The sequence below is a fragment of the Oncorhynchus keta genome, unplaced genomic scaffold (genome assembly GCF_023373465.1).
Source record: "Oncorhynchus keta strain PuntledgeMale-10-30-2019 unplaced genomic scaffold, Oket_V2 Un_contig_18141_pilon_pilon, whole genome shotgun sequence".
Taxonomy (NCBI): Eukaryota; Metazoa; Chordata; class Actinopteri; order Salmoniformes; family Salmonidae; genus Oncorhynchus; species Oncorhynchus keta.
Window position 1 is genome coordinate 1 of NW_026280757.1, and position 12763 is coordinate 12763.

The window sequence follows — 12763 nt, forward strand, 5'->3', positions numbered from 1 at the left end:
GTCTGTCTCTGGTCCTGGAGATGGGGTGGTGAGGTCTGTCTCTGGTCCTGGAGATGTGGTGGTGAGGTCTGTCTCTGGTCCTGGAGATGGGGTGTGGTGAGGTCTGTCTCTGGTCCTGGAGATGGGTGTGGTGAGGTCTGTCTCTGGTCCTGGAGATGTGGTGTGGTGAGGTCTGTCTCTGGTCCTGGAGATGGGGTGTGGTGAGGTCTGTCTCTGGTCCTGGAGATGGGGTGTGGTGAGGTCTGTCTCTGGTCCTGGAGATGGGGTGTGGTGAGGTCTGTCTCTGGTCCTGGAGATGGGGTGTGGTGAGGTCTGTCTCTGGTCCTGGAGATGTGGTGTGGTGAGGTCTGTCTCTGGTCCTGGAGATGGGGTGTGGTGAGGTCTGTCTCTGGTCCTGGAGATGGGTGTGGTGAGGTCTGTCTCTGGTCCTGGAGATGGGGTGAGGTCTGTCTCTGGTCCTGGAGATGTGGTGTGGTGAGGTCTGTCTCTGGTCCTGGAGATGTGGTGAGGTCTGTCTCTGGTCCTGGAGATGTGGTGTGGTAGGTCTGTCTCTGGTCCTGGAGATGGGGTAGGTGAGGTCTGTCTCTGGTCCTGGAGATGTGGTGTGGTCTGTCTCTGGTCCTGGAGATGTGGTGTGGTGAGGTCTGTCTCTGGTCCTGGAGATGGTGGTGAGGTCTGTCTCTGGTCCTGGAGATGGGGTGTGGTGAGGTCTGTCTCTGGTCCTGGAGATGTGGTGAGGTCTGTCTCTGGTCCTGGAGATGTGGTGAGGTCTGTCTCTGGTCCTGGAGATGTGGTGTGGTGAGGTCTGTCTCTGGTCCTGGAGATGTGGTGTGGTGAGTCTGTCTCTGGTCCTGGAGATGGGGTGGTGAGGTCTGTCTCTGGTCCTGGAGATGGGGTGTGGTGAGGTCTGTCTCTGGTCCTGGGAGAGTGTGGTGAGGTCTGTCTCTGGTCCTGGAGATGGGGTGTGGTGAGGTCTGTCTCTGGTCCTGGGAGATGGGTGTGGTGAGGTCTGTCTCTGGTCCTGGAGATGTGGTGTGGTGAGGTCTGTCTCTGGTCCTGGAGATGGGGTGAGTGAGGTCTGTCTCTGGTCCTGGAGATGTGGTGAGGTCTGTCTCTGGTCCTGGGAGAGTGTGGTGAGGTCTGTCTCTGGTCCTGGAGATGGGTGTGGTGAGGTCTGTCTCTGGTCCTGGAGATGTGGTGTGGTGAGGTCTGTCTCTGGTCTCTGGAGATGTGGTGTGGTGAGGTCTGTCTCTGGTCCTGGAGATGTGGTGAGGTCTGTCTCTGGTCCTGGAGATGTGGTGAGGTCTGTCTCTGGTCCTGGAGATGTGGTGTGTGAGGTCTGTCTCTGGTCCTGGAGAAGGTGTGGTGAGGTCTGTCTCTGGTTCTGGAGATGTGGTGGGTGAGGTCTGTCTCTGGTCCTGGAGATGGGGTGTGGTGAGGTCTGTCTCTGGTCCTGGAGATGTGTGTGGTGAGGTCTGTCTCTGGTCCTGGGAGATGTGGTGTGGTGAGGTCTGTCTCTGGTCCTGGAGATGTGGTGAGGTGAGGTCTGTCTCTGGTCCTGGAGGGGTGTGGTGAGGTCTGTCTCTGGTCCTGGAGATGGGTGTGGTGAGGTCTGTCTCTGGTCCTGGAGAGTGTGGTGAGGTCTGTCTCTGGTTCTGGAGAGATGTGGTGTGTGGTGAGGTCTGTCTCTGGTCCTGGAGATGGGGTGTGGTGAGAGGCGTCTGTCTCTGGTTCTGGGAGATGGGGCGTGGTGAGGTCTGTCTCTGGTCCTGGAGATGTGGTGAGGTCTGTCTCTTGTTCTGGGAGATGGGGCGTGGTGAGGTCTGTCTCTGGTCCTAAGGGAGATGGGGTGAGGTGAGGTCTGTCTCTGGTCCTGGAGATGGGGGTGAGAAGGAAAGCGAGGTCTGTCTCTGGTTCTGGAGATGGGGGTGAGGTGAGGTCTGTCTCTGGTCCTGGAGATGGTGAGGTCTGTCTCTGGTTCTGGAGATGGGGCGTGGTGAGGTCTGTCTCTGGTTCTGGAGATGGGGCGTGGTGAGGTCTGTCTCTGGTTCTGAGATGGGGCGTGGTGAGGTCTGTCTCTGGTTCTGGAGATGGGGCGTGGTGAGGTCTGTCTCTGGTCCTGGGAGATGGGGTGGTGAGGTCTGTCTCTGGTCCTGAGATGGGGTGAGGTGAGGTCTGTGGTCTCTGGTTCTGGAGATGGGGTGAGGTGAGGTCTGTCTCTGGTCCTGGAGATGTGGTGTGGTGAGGTCTGTCTCTGGTCCTGGAGATGGGGTGGTGAGGTCTGTCTCTGGTCCTGGAGATGGGGTGAGGTGAGGTCTGTCTCTGTTCTGGAGATGGGGTGAGGTGAGGTCTGTCTCTGGTCCTGGAGATGTGGTGTGGTGAGGTCTGTCTCTGGTCCTGAGATGGGGGAGGTGAGGTCTGTCTCTGGTCCTGAGATGTGGTGAGGTCTGTCTCTGGTCCTGGGGATGGGGTGAGGTGAGGTCTGTCTCTGGTCCTGGAGATGTGGGTGGTGAGGTCTGTCTCTGGTTCTGGAGATGGGGTGAGGTGAGGTCTGTCTCTGGTTCTGGAGATGGGGTGAGGGTGAGGTCTGTCTCTGGTCCTGGAGATGGGGGTGAGGTGAGGTCTGTCTCTGGTCCTGGAGATGTGGTGTGGTGAGGTCTGTCTCTGGTCCTGGAGATGTGGTGTGGTGAGGTCTGTCTCTGGTCCTGGAGATGGGTGGTGAGGTCTGGTTCTGGAGATGTGGTGTGGTGAGTCTGTCTCTGGGTCCTGGAGGATGTGGTGGTGAGGTCTGTCTCTGTGGTCCTGGGAGATGTGGTGTGAGAGGTCTGTCTGGTTCTGGAGATGTGGTGTGGTGAGGTCTGTCTCTGGTCCTGGAGATGGGTGGTGAGGTCTGTCTCTGGTCCTGGAGATGGGGTGTGTGAGGTCTGTCTCTGGTTCTGGAGATGTGGTGTGGTGAGGTCTGTCTCTGGTCCTGGAGATGTGGTGTGGGTGAGGTCTGTCTCTGGTCCTGGAGATGCAGTGTGGTGAGGTCTGTCTCTGGTCCTGGAGATGGGGTGAGGTGAGGTCTGTCTCTGGTCCTGGAGAGATGGGTGAGGTCTGTCTCTGGTCCTGAGATGGGGGTGGTGAGGTCTGTCTCTGGTCCTGGAGATGTGGTGAGGTCTGTCTCTGGTTCTGGAGATGGGGTGTGGTGAGGTCTGTCTCTGGTCCTGGAGATGTGGTGAGGTCTGTCTCTGGTCCTGGGAGATGTGGTGAGGTCTGTCTCTGGTTCTGGAGAGATGTGGTGTGGTGAGTCTGTCTCTGGTCCTGGAGATGTGGTGTGGTGAGGTCTGTCTCTGGTCCTGGAGATGGGGTGTGGTGAGGTCTGTCTCTGGTCCTGGAGATGGGGTGTGGTGAGGTCTGTCTCTGGTTCTGGAGATGTGGTGAGGTCTGTCTCTGGTCCTGGAGATGGGGTGTGGTGAGGTCTGTCTCTGGTCCTGGAGATGGGGTGTGGTGAGGTCTGTCTCTGGTCCTGGAGATGTGGTGTGGTGAGGTCTGTCTCTGGTCCTGGAGATGTGGTGTGGTGAGGTCTGTCTCTGGTCCTGGAGATGGGTGAGGTCTGTCTCTGGTCCTGAGATGTGGTGAGGTCTGTCTCTGGTTCTGGAGATGTGGTGTGGTGAGGTCTGTCTCTGGTCCTGGAGATGTGGTGTGGTGAGGTCTGTCTCTGGTTCTGGAGATGTGGTGTGGTGAGGTCTGTCTCTGGTCCTGGAGATGTGGTGAGGTCTGTCTCTGGTCCTGGAGATGTGGTGAGGTCTGTCTCTGGTTCTGGAGATGTGGTGTGGTGAGGTCTGTCTCTGGTCCTGGAGAGATGTGGTGAGGTCTGTCTCTGGTTCTGGAGAGATGTGGTGTGGTGAGGTCTGTCTCTGGTCCTGGAGATGGGGTGTGGTGAGGTCTGTCTCTGGTCCTGGAGATGTGGTGTGGTGAGGTCTGTCTCTGGTCCTGGAGATGTGGTGTGGTGAGGTCTGTCTCTGGTCCTGAGATGTGGTGAGGTCTGTCTCTGGTCCTGGAGATGTGGTGAGGTCTGTCTCTGGTCCTGGAGATGTGGTGAGGTCTGTCTCTGGTTCTGGAGATGTGGTGTGGTGAGGTCTGTCTCTGGTTCTGGAGATGTGGTGTGGTGAGGTCTGTCTCTGGTCCTGGAGATGTGGTGTGGTGAGGTCTGTCTCTGGTCCTGGAGATGTGGTGTGGTGAGGTCTGTCTCTGGTTCTGGAGATGTGGTGTGGTGAGGTCTGTCTCTGGTTCTGGAGATGTGGTGTGGTGAGGTCTGTCTCTGGTTCTGGAGATGGGTGTGGGTGAGGTCTGTCTCTGGTCCTGGAGATGGGGTGTGGTGAGGTCTGGTCCTGGAGATGGGGTGTGGTGAGGTCTGGTCCTGGAGATGGGGTGAGGTGAGGTCTGTCTCTGGTTCTGGAGATGGGTGAGGTGAGGTCTGTCTCTGGTTCTGGAGATGTGGTGAGGTGAGGTCTGTCTCTGGTTCTGGAGATGTGGTGAGGTGAGGTCTGTCTCTGGTTCTGGAGTGGTGGTGAGGTGAGGTCTGTCTCTGGTTCTGGAGATGTGGTGAGGTGAGGTCTGTCTCTGGTTCTGGAGATGTGGTGAGGTGAGGTCTGTCTCTGGTTCTGGGAGATGTGGTGTGGTGAGGTCTGTCTCTGGTCCTGAGATGGGGTGTGGTGAGGTCTGGTCCTGGAGATGGGGTGGTGAGGTCTGGTCCTGGAGATGGGGTGAGGTGAGGTCTGTCTCTGGTTCTGGAGATGGGGTGAGGTGAGGTCTGTCTCTGGTTCTGGAGATGTGGTGAGGTGAGGTCTGTCTCTGGTTCTGGAGATGGGTGAGGTGAGGTCTGTCTCTGGTTCTGGAGATGGGTGAGGTGAGTCTGTCTCTGGTTCTGGAGATGGTGAGAGTCTGTCTCTGGTTCTGGAGATGTGGTGAGGTGAGGTCTGTCTCTGGTTCTGAGATGTGGTGAGGTGAGGTCTGTCTCTGGTCTCTGGAGATGTGGTGAGGTGAGGTCTGTCTCTGGTTCTGGAGATGTGGTGAGGTGAGGTCTGTCTCTGGTTCTGGAGATGGGTGAGGTGAGGTCTGTCTCTGGTTCTGGAGATAGTGGTGAGGTGAGGTCTGTCTCTGGTTCTGGAGATGTGGTGAGGTGAGGTCTGTCTCTGGTTCTGGAGAGGTCTGTGTTCTGAGGTGAGGTGAGGTCTGTCTCTGGTTCTGGAGATGTGGTGAGGTGAGGTCTGTCTCTGGTCTCTGGAGAGAGTGTGGTGTGGTCTGTCTCTGGTCCTGGAGATGTGGTGTGGTGAGGTCTGTCTCTGGTTCTGGAGATGGTGGTGAGGTGAGGTCTGTCTCTGGTTCTGGAGATGTGGTGTGGTGAGGTCTGTCTCTGGTTCTGGAGATGGTGGTGAGGTCTGTCTCTGGTTCTGGAGATGTGGTGAGGTGAGGTCTGTCTCTGGTTCTGGAGATGGGTGAGGTGGAGGTCTGTCTCTGGTTCTGGAGATGTGGTGTGGTCTGTCTCTGGTCCTGATGGGTGGGTGAGGTCTGTTCTGGTTCTGAGATGTGGTGAGGTGAGGTCTGTCTCTGGTTCTGGAGATGTGGTGTGGTGAGGTCTGGTCTCTGGTCCTGGGAGATGTGGTGTGGTGAGGTCTGTCTCTGGTCCTGGAGATGTGGTGAGGTGAGGTCTGTCTCTGGTTCTGGAGATGTGGTGAGGTGAGGTCTGTCCCTGGTTCTGGAGATGGGGTGAGGTCTGTCTCTGGTCCTGAGATGGGGTGAGGTCTGTCTCTGGGATGGGTGAGGTCTGTCTCTGGTCCTGGAGATGGGGTGAGGTCTGTCTCTGGTTCTGAGATGTGGCGTGGTGAGGTCTGTCTCTGGTTCTGAGAGATGTGGTGAGGTCTGTCTCTGGTTCTGGAGATGTGGCGTGGTGAGGTCTGTCTCTGGTTCTGGAGATGTGGGTGAGGTCTGTCTCTGGTTCTGGAGATGGGCGTGGTGAGGTCTGTCTCTGGTTCTGGGAGATGTGGTGTGGTGTGGTGAGTCTGTCTCTGGTCCTGGAGGGTGTGGTGAGGTCTGTCTCTGTTCTGGAGATGGGTGAGGTCTGTCTCTGGTTCTGAGATGTGGTGAGGTCTGTTCTGGTTCTGATGATGGGGAAACTTGAACATGTCTGTGTGTGTTCCAGGGAGGAGAGGAACCAGACGAGGTGTTGGGTGGCAACAGGACAGGCCTACCTGGAGTCGTGCTGAGAGCCGACCAGAGAAGGACCGGAGGAAGAAGGAGGAGCAGGAGAAGGTCCAGGCGGAGGGAGGAGAAGGTCCGCAGACCGTCCTGGCCGAGGAGAGGAGGAAGAGGGTGAGGACACCTTGATACTGTCTGTCTCCTTTTTTTCTCTGTCTTGTCAATCTTTGTCTCCTCACTCGAGCTCAGCCTGCCTGCGCTGTCTGTCTCTCTGACTTCTCTCTCTGCCTACATTTAAAACCGTTTCTTATCTTGGTCTTTGTTGTTGCCAGTTTGACTGTGGCTAACTAATTCTGTTCTTTTATCTTATTTTTAAGATGCTGGATGAAGAGAAGGAGCGCAAGTCAGAACAATGTCTTTCCCCGAGCCCCCAGCAGACCTACCCCGACAGCCCGCATAGTTTTCAAACTGCCTAACGACACCAGAGTAGAGAGAGGCGGTTCCTCTCTCCAGGAGTCTCTGACGGTAAGACACAGTCTGACGGGTAAAGACACAGTCTGACGGTAAAGACACAGTCTGACGGTGAAAGACACAGTCTGACGGTAAAGACACAGTCTGACGGTAAAGACACAGTCTGACGGTAAAGACACAGTCTGACGGTAAAGACACAGTCTGACGGTAAAGACACAGTCTGACGGTAAAGACACAGTCTGACGGTACGAACACAGCTCTGCTCGGTAAGACACAGTCTGACCGCATTTTAACACAGTCTGACCGCATTTAACACAGCTCTGCTCGGCAAGACACAGCTCTGCTCGGTAAGACACAGTCTGACCGTAACACAGCCTGACCGTACGAACACAGCTCTGCTCGGTAAGACACAGTCTGACCGTACGAACACAGCCTGACCGCATTTAACACAGCTCTGCTCGTAAGACACAGCCTGACCGGCATTTAACACAGCTCTGCTCGGTAAGACACAGTCTGACCGCACGAACACAGCTCTGCTCGGTAAGACACAGTCTGACCGTACGAACACAGCTCTGCTCGGCAAGACACAGCCTGACCGTACGAACACAGCTCTGCTCGGTAAGACACAGTCTGACCGCATGAACACAGTCTGACCGCACGAACACAGCTCTGCTCGGTAAGACACAGCTCTGCTCGGTAAGACACAGCTCTGCCTCGGTAAGACACAGCTCTGCTCGGTAAGACACAGCTCTGCTCGGGTAAGACACAGTCTGACCGCATTTAACACAGCTCTGCTCGGTAAGACACAGTCTGACCGTACGAACACAGCCTGACCGATCTAACACAGCTCTGCTCGGTAAGACACAGCCTGACCGTACGAACACAGCTCTGCTCGGTAAGACACAGTCTGACCGCACGAACACAGCCTGACCGTACGAACACAGCCTGCTCGGCAAGACACAGCCTGACCGTACGAACACAGCTCTGCTCGGTAAGACACAGCCCCGACCGGGCACGAACACAGCTCTGCTCGGCAAGACACAGTCTGACCGTACGAACACAGCCTGACCGTACGAACACAGCCTGACCGCACGAACACAGCCTGACCGCACGGGGAACACAGCTCTGCTCGGCAAGACACAGTCTGACCGCACGAACACAGCCTGACCGTACCGAATAACACAGCTCTGCTCTCCCGGTAAGACACAGTCTGACTGGGGCACAACACAGCTCTGCTCGGTAAGACACAGCCTGACCGCACGAACACAGCTCTGCTCGGTAAGACACAGTCTGACCGCACGAACACAGCCTGACCGTACGAACACAGCTCTGCTCGGGTAAGACACAGTCTGACCGTACGAACACAGCCTGACCGCACGAACACAGCTCTGCTCGGTAAGACACAGCAACCGCGAACACAGCCTGACCAGCACGAACACAGCTCTGGTCGGTAAGACACAGTCTGACCGCATTTAACACAGCTCTGCTTGGTAAGACACAGTCTGACCGTACGAACACAGCTCTGCTTGGTAAGACACAGTCTGACCGTACGGTAAACACAGCTCTGCTGCTCTTTAAAGTGTTGACTCACAGTTCTACACAGCAAACTCCCAGTCACTCTTCCATGTGTAGTGTCATTGTAACTGATTTAAACTCCCTGGCAAATACCAATGGAACTTATGGTCTTGACAAACAACAAGCACCCATCTCTCCCTCTGTTTCTCCAGGTAATATACGACTTCCTGTTCTCATTGAAGGAGACCCCGGAGAAATTCCAGATAGTTACCAACTTCCCGCCGGGTCCTGCCCTGCCTTCCTTACTCTGAGGAGCAGCCCAACCCCAGCTCAAAGAGGCCGGCTCAGCCGTTCCGAGGTCCCTTTGTTCAGGACCTCACGGACGATTGACACCTAGCTGACCCTCTCTCTCTTCCAACGTGAGAGGAAGTCAGCTGTTCCTTTGCTCTTCCCCCATTTTTTTTTTTTTTTTTAAATGGCCAGCTAGGGGTCACTGTCTGAAATAATGGAACAAACTCTAACCCAGAAAGAATTTAAGCCGTCAGCCCTGATACTGTTGTTTTTAAAAGGAGAGACATGTCAACTCCTGTACATACGTTAGATATTTAAAGAACAAGGCTGATAAAAAGCACCGCTTATTTCTTATTTTTATTATTATTATTATTCAAAGTTGACTCTATAATGTAATTGTCTTGAGACGACCAAACAAGCGAGGGGTTGAGTTTCCGTACCGCCTGCAGTTTAGAACGACAACCCAGTTCAACAAGAAGAGGGCCACAGCTTTCACCTATCTCTAGTATAACAGTCTGCCTGTGGTGACTCATAGATGCCTATTTCTCCTGTATCATCGGAATGGGCTGGTCATGTTTAAGATGTCATTTTCCAACAACTATAAATTAAACATTTTTAAAATGTGATTGTGATGGTTTTGATAATATTCCTGGCTGTCAGTGCTCTTTTCCCATCCTCAGACTTCCTCCCAGAATCTCTGCTGACCTTTAACATTTTTGTAGGTATGTGGGAGAACAAGTGTATTATGCCAACCTGAATTATTTTACGAGGCAAGTCAAGAACAAATTCTTATTTTCAATGACGGTCTAGGAACAGTGGGTTACCTGCCTGTTCAGGGGCAGAATGACAGATTTGTACCTTGTCAGCTCGGGATTTGAACTTGCAACCTTCCGGTTACTAGTCCAACGCTCTAACCACTAGGCTACGCTGCCGCACTCTCCACTCTAACCACTAGGCTACCCTGCCGCCCCTCCACTCTAACCACTAGGTTACCCTGCCACACCTCCACTCTAACCACTAGGCTACCCTGCCGCCCCTCCCTCTAACCACTAGGCTACCTGCCACCCCTCACTCTAACCACTAGGCTACCCTGCCTTCACTCTAACCACTAGGCTACCTGCCCCCTCTACACTCTAACCACTAGGCTACCCTGCCGCCTCACTCTCTAACCACTAGGCTACCCTGCCACACCTCCACTCTAACCACTAGGCTACCCTGCCACACCCTCCACTCTAACCACTAGGCTACCCTGCCGCCCCTACACTCTAACCACTAGGCTACCCTGCCACCCCTACACTCTAACCACTAGGCTACCCTGCCGCCTCTACACTCTAACCACTAGGCTACCTGCCACCTCTACACTCTAACCACTAGGCTACCTGCCACCTCTACACTCTAACCACTAGGCTACCTACCACCTCTACACTCTAACCACTAGGCTACGCTGCCACCTCTACACTCTAACCACTAGGCTACCTGCCACCTCTACACTCTAACCACTAGGCTACCTGCCACCTCTACACTCTAACCACTAGGCTACCTACCACCTCTACACTCTAACCACTAGGCTACCTGCCCCCTCTACACTCTAACCACTAGGCTACGCTCTGCCCTAGCCTCGACACCTCGCACTCTAACCACTAGGCTACCCTGCCGCACCCTCCACTCTAACCACTAGGCTACCCTGCCGCCCCTACACTCTAACCACTAGGCTACCCTGCCGCCCCTACACTCTAACCACTAGGCTACCCTGCCGCCCCTACACTCTAACCACTAGGCTACCTGCCCCCTCTACACTCTAACCACTAGGCTTCCTGCCACCTCTACACTCTAACCACTAGGCTACCTGCCACCTCTACACTCTAACCACTAGGCTACGCTGCCACCTCTACACTCTAACCACTAGGCTACCTGCCACCTCTACACTCTAACCACTAGGCTACCTGCCACCTCTACACTCTAACCACTAGGCTACCTGCCACCTCTACGCTCTAACCACTAGGCTACCTGCCACCTCTACACTCTAACCACTAGGCTACCTGCCACCTCTACACTCTAACCACTAGGCTACCTGCCACCTCTACACTCTAACCACTAGGCTACCTGCCACCTCTACACTCTAACCACTAGGCTACCCTGCTGCCCCAGATAAATACATTAATAAATACATAAATACACATGGCCAAAAGTATGTCCCTTCAAATTCAGCTATTTCAGCCACACCTGTTGCTGACTGACAGGTGTATAAAATCAAGGACACCGCCACGCAATCTCCATAGACAAACATTGGCCTTTGCTGAAGAGCTCAGTGTCTTTCAACGTGGCACCGTCATAGGATGCCACCTTTCCAACAGTCCGTTCGTCAAAATTCTGCCCTGCTAGAGCTGCCCCCGGTCAACTGTTTAAGTGCTGTTATTGTCAAGTGGAAACGTCTAGGAGCAACAACAGCTTCGTGGCAAAGACCTTTATTTAACCAGGTAGGCTAGTTGAGAACAAGTTCTCATTTGCAACTGCGACCTGGCCAAGATAAAGCATAGCAGTGTGAACAGACAACACAGAGTTACACATGGAGTAAACAATTAGCAAGTCAATAACACAGTAGAAAAAAATGGGCAGTCTATATACAATGTGTGCAAAAGGCATGAGGAGGTAGGCGAATAATACAATTTTGCAGATTAACACTGGAGTGATAAATGATCAGATGGGCATGTACAGGTAGAGATATTGGTGTGCAAAAGAGCAGAAAAGTAAATAAATAAAAACAGTATAAAAACAGTATGGGAATGAGGTAGGTGAAAAAGGGTGAGCTATTTACCTATAGACTATGTACAGCTGCAGCGATCGGTTAGCTGCTCGGATAGCTGATGTTTGAAGTTGGTGAGGAGATAAAAGTCTCAACTTCAGCGGTACACAATTCGTTCCAGTCACAAGCAGCAGAGTACTGGAACGAAGGCGGCCAAATAAAGTGTTGGCTTTAGGGATGATCAGTGAGATACACCTGCTGGAGCGCGTGCTACAGATGGGTGTTGCCATCGTGACCAGTGAACTGAGATAAGGCGGAGCTTTACCTAGCATGGACTTGTAGATGACCTGGAGGCCAGTGGTCTGGCGGCGAATATGTAGTGGTCAGCCGACTAGAGCATACAAGTCGCAGTGGTGGGTGGTATAAGGTGCTTTAGTGACAAAACGGATGGCACTGTGATAGACTGCATCAGGTTGCTGGTAAGTGTTGGAAGCCATTTTGTAGATGACATCGCCGAAGTCGAGGATCGGTAGGATAGTCAGTTTTACTAGGGTAAGCTTGGCAGCGTGAGTGAAGAGGCTTTGTTGCGGAATAGAAAGCCGACTCTGGATTTGATTTTTGATTGGAGATGTTTGATGTGAGTCTGGAAGGAGAGTTTGCAGTCTAGCCAGACACCTAGGTACTATAGATGTCCACATATTCAAGGTTGGAACCATCCAGGGTGGTGATGCTAGTCAGGCATGCGGGTGCAGGCGCGATCGGTTGAGAAAAGCATGCATTTGGTTTTACTAGCGTTTTAGAGCAGTTGGAGCCCACGGAAGGAGTGCTGTATGGCATTGAAGCTCGTTTGGAGGTTTGATAGCACAGTGTCCAATGACGGGCGAAAGTATATAGAATGGTGTCGTCTGCGTAGAGGTGGATCAGGGAATCGCCCGCAGCAAGAGCAACATCATTGATATATACAGAGAAAGAGTCGGCCCGAGAATTGAACCCTGTGGCACCCCCATAGAGACTGCCAGAGGACCGGACAGCATGCCCTCTGATTTGACACACTGAACTCTGTCTGCAAAGTAATTGGTGAACCAGGCAAGGCAGTCATCCGAAAAACCGAGGCTGTTGAGTCTGCCGATAAGAATTTGGTGATTGACAGAGTCGAAAGCCTTGGCGAGTCGATGAAGACGGCTGCACAGTACTGTCTTTTATCGATGGCGGTTATGATATCATTTAGTACCTTGAGTGTGGCTGAGGTGCACCCGTGACCGGCTCGGAAACCAGATTGCACAGCGGAGAAGGTACGGTGGGATTCGAGATGGTCAGTGACCTGTTTGTTGACTTGGCTTTCAGAAGACCTTAGATAGGCAGGGCAGGATGGATATAGGTCTATAGCAGTTTGGGTCCAGGGTGTCTCCCCCTTTGAAGAGGGGATGACTGCGGCAGCTTTCAATCGCTTAGGGATCTCAGACGATATGAAAGAGGTTGAACAGGCTGGTAATAGGGGTTGCACGACAATGGCGGCAGATAGTTTCAGAAATAGCGGGTCCAGATTATCAAGCCCAGCTGATT

At 53.7% G+C, this 12763-nt stretch overlaps 1 long non-coding RNA gene across 1 annotated transcript; it reads left to right on the forward strand.

The window, feature by feature from the left end:
- Positions 1–134: 134 nt before the first annotated feature.
- Positions 135–5717, forward strand: LOC127920028 (uncharacterized). Its single transcript, XR_008104867.1, has 14 exons — positions 135–345; positions 445–509; positions 709–803; positions 3325–3564; positions 3623–3822; positions 4026–4295; positions 4331–4418; positions 4453–4522; positions 4558–4627; positions 4754–4823; positions 5025–5059; positions 5130–5169; positions 5422–5451; positions 5687–5717. It is a non-coding gene; the product is annotated as an uncharacterized LOC127920028 (long non-coding RNA).
- Positions 5718–12763: the final 7046 nt, after the last annotated feature.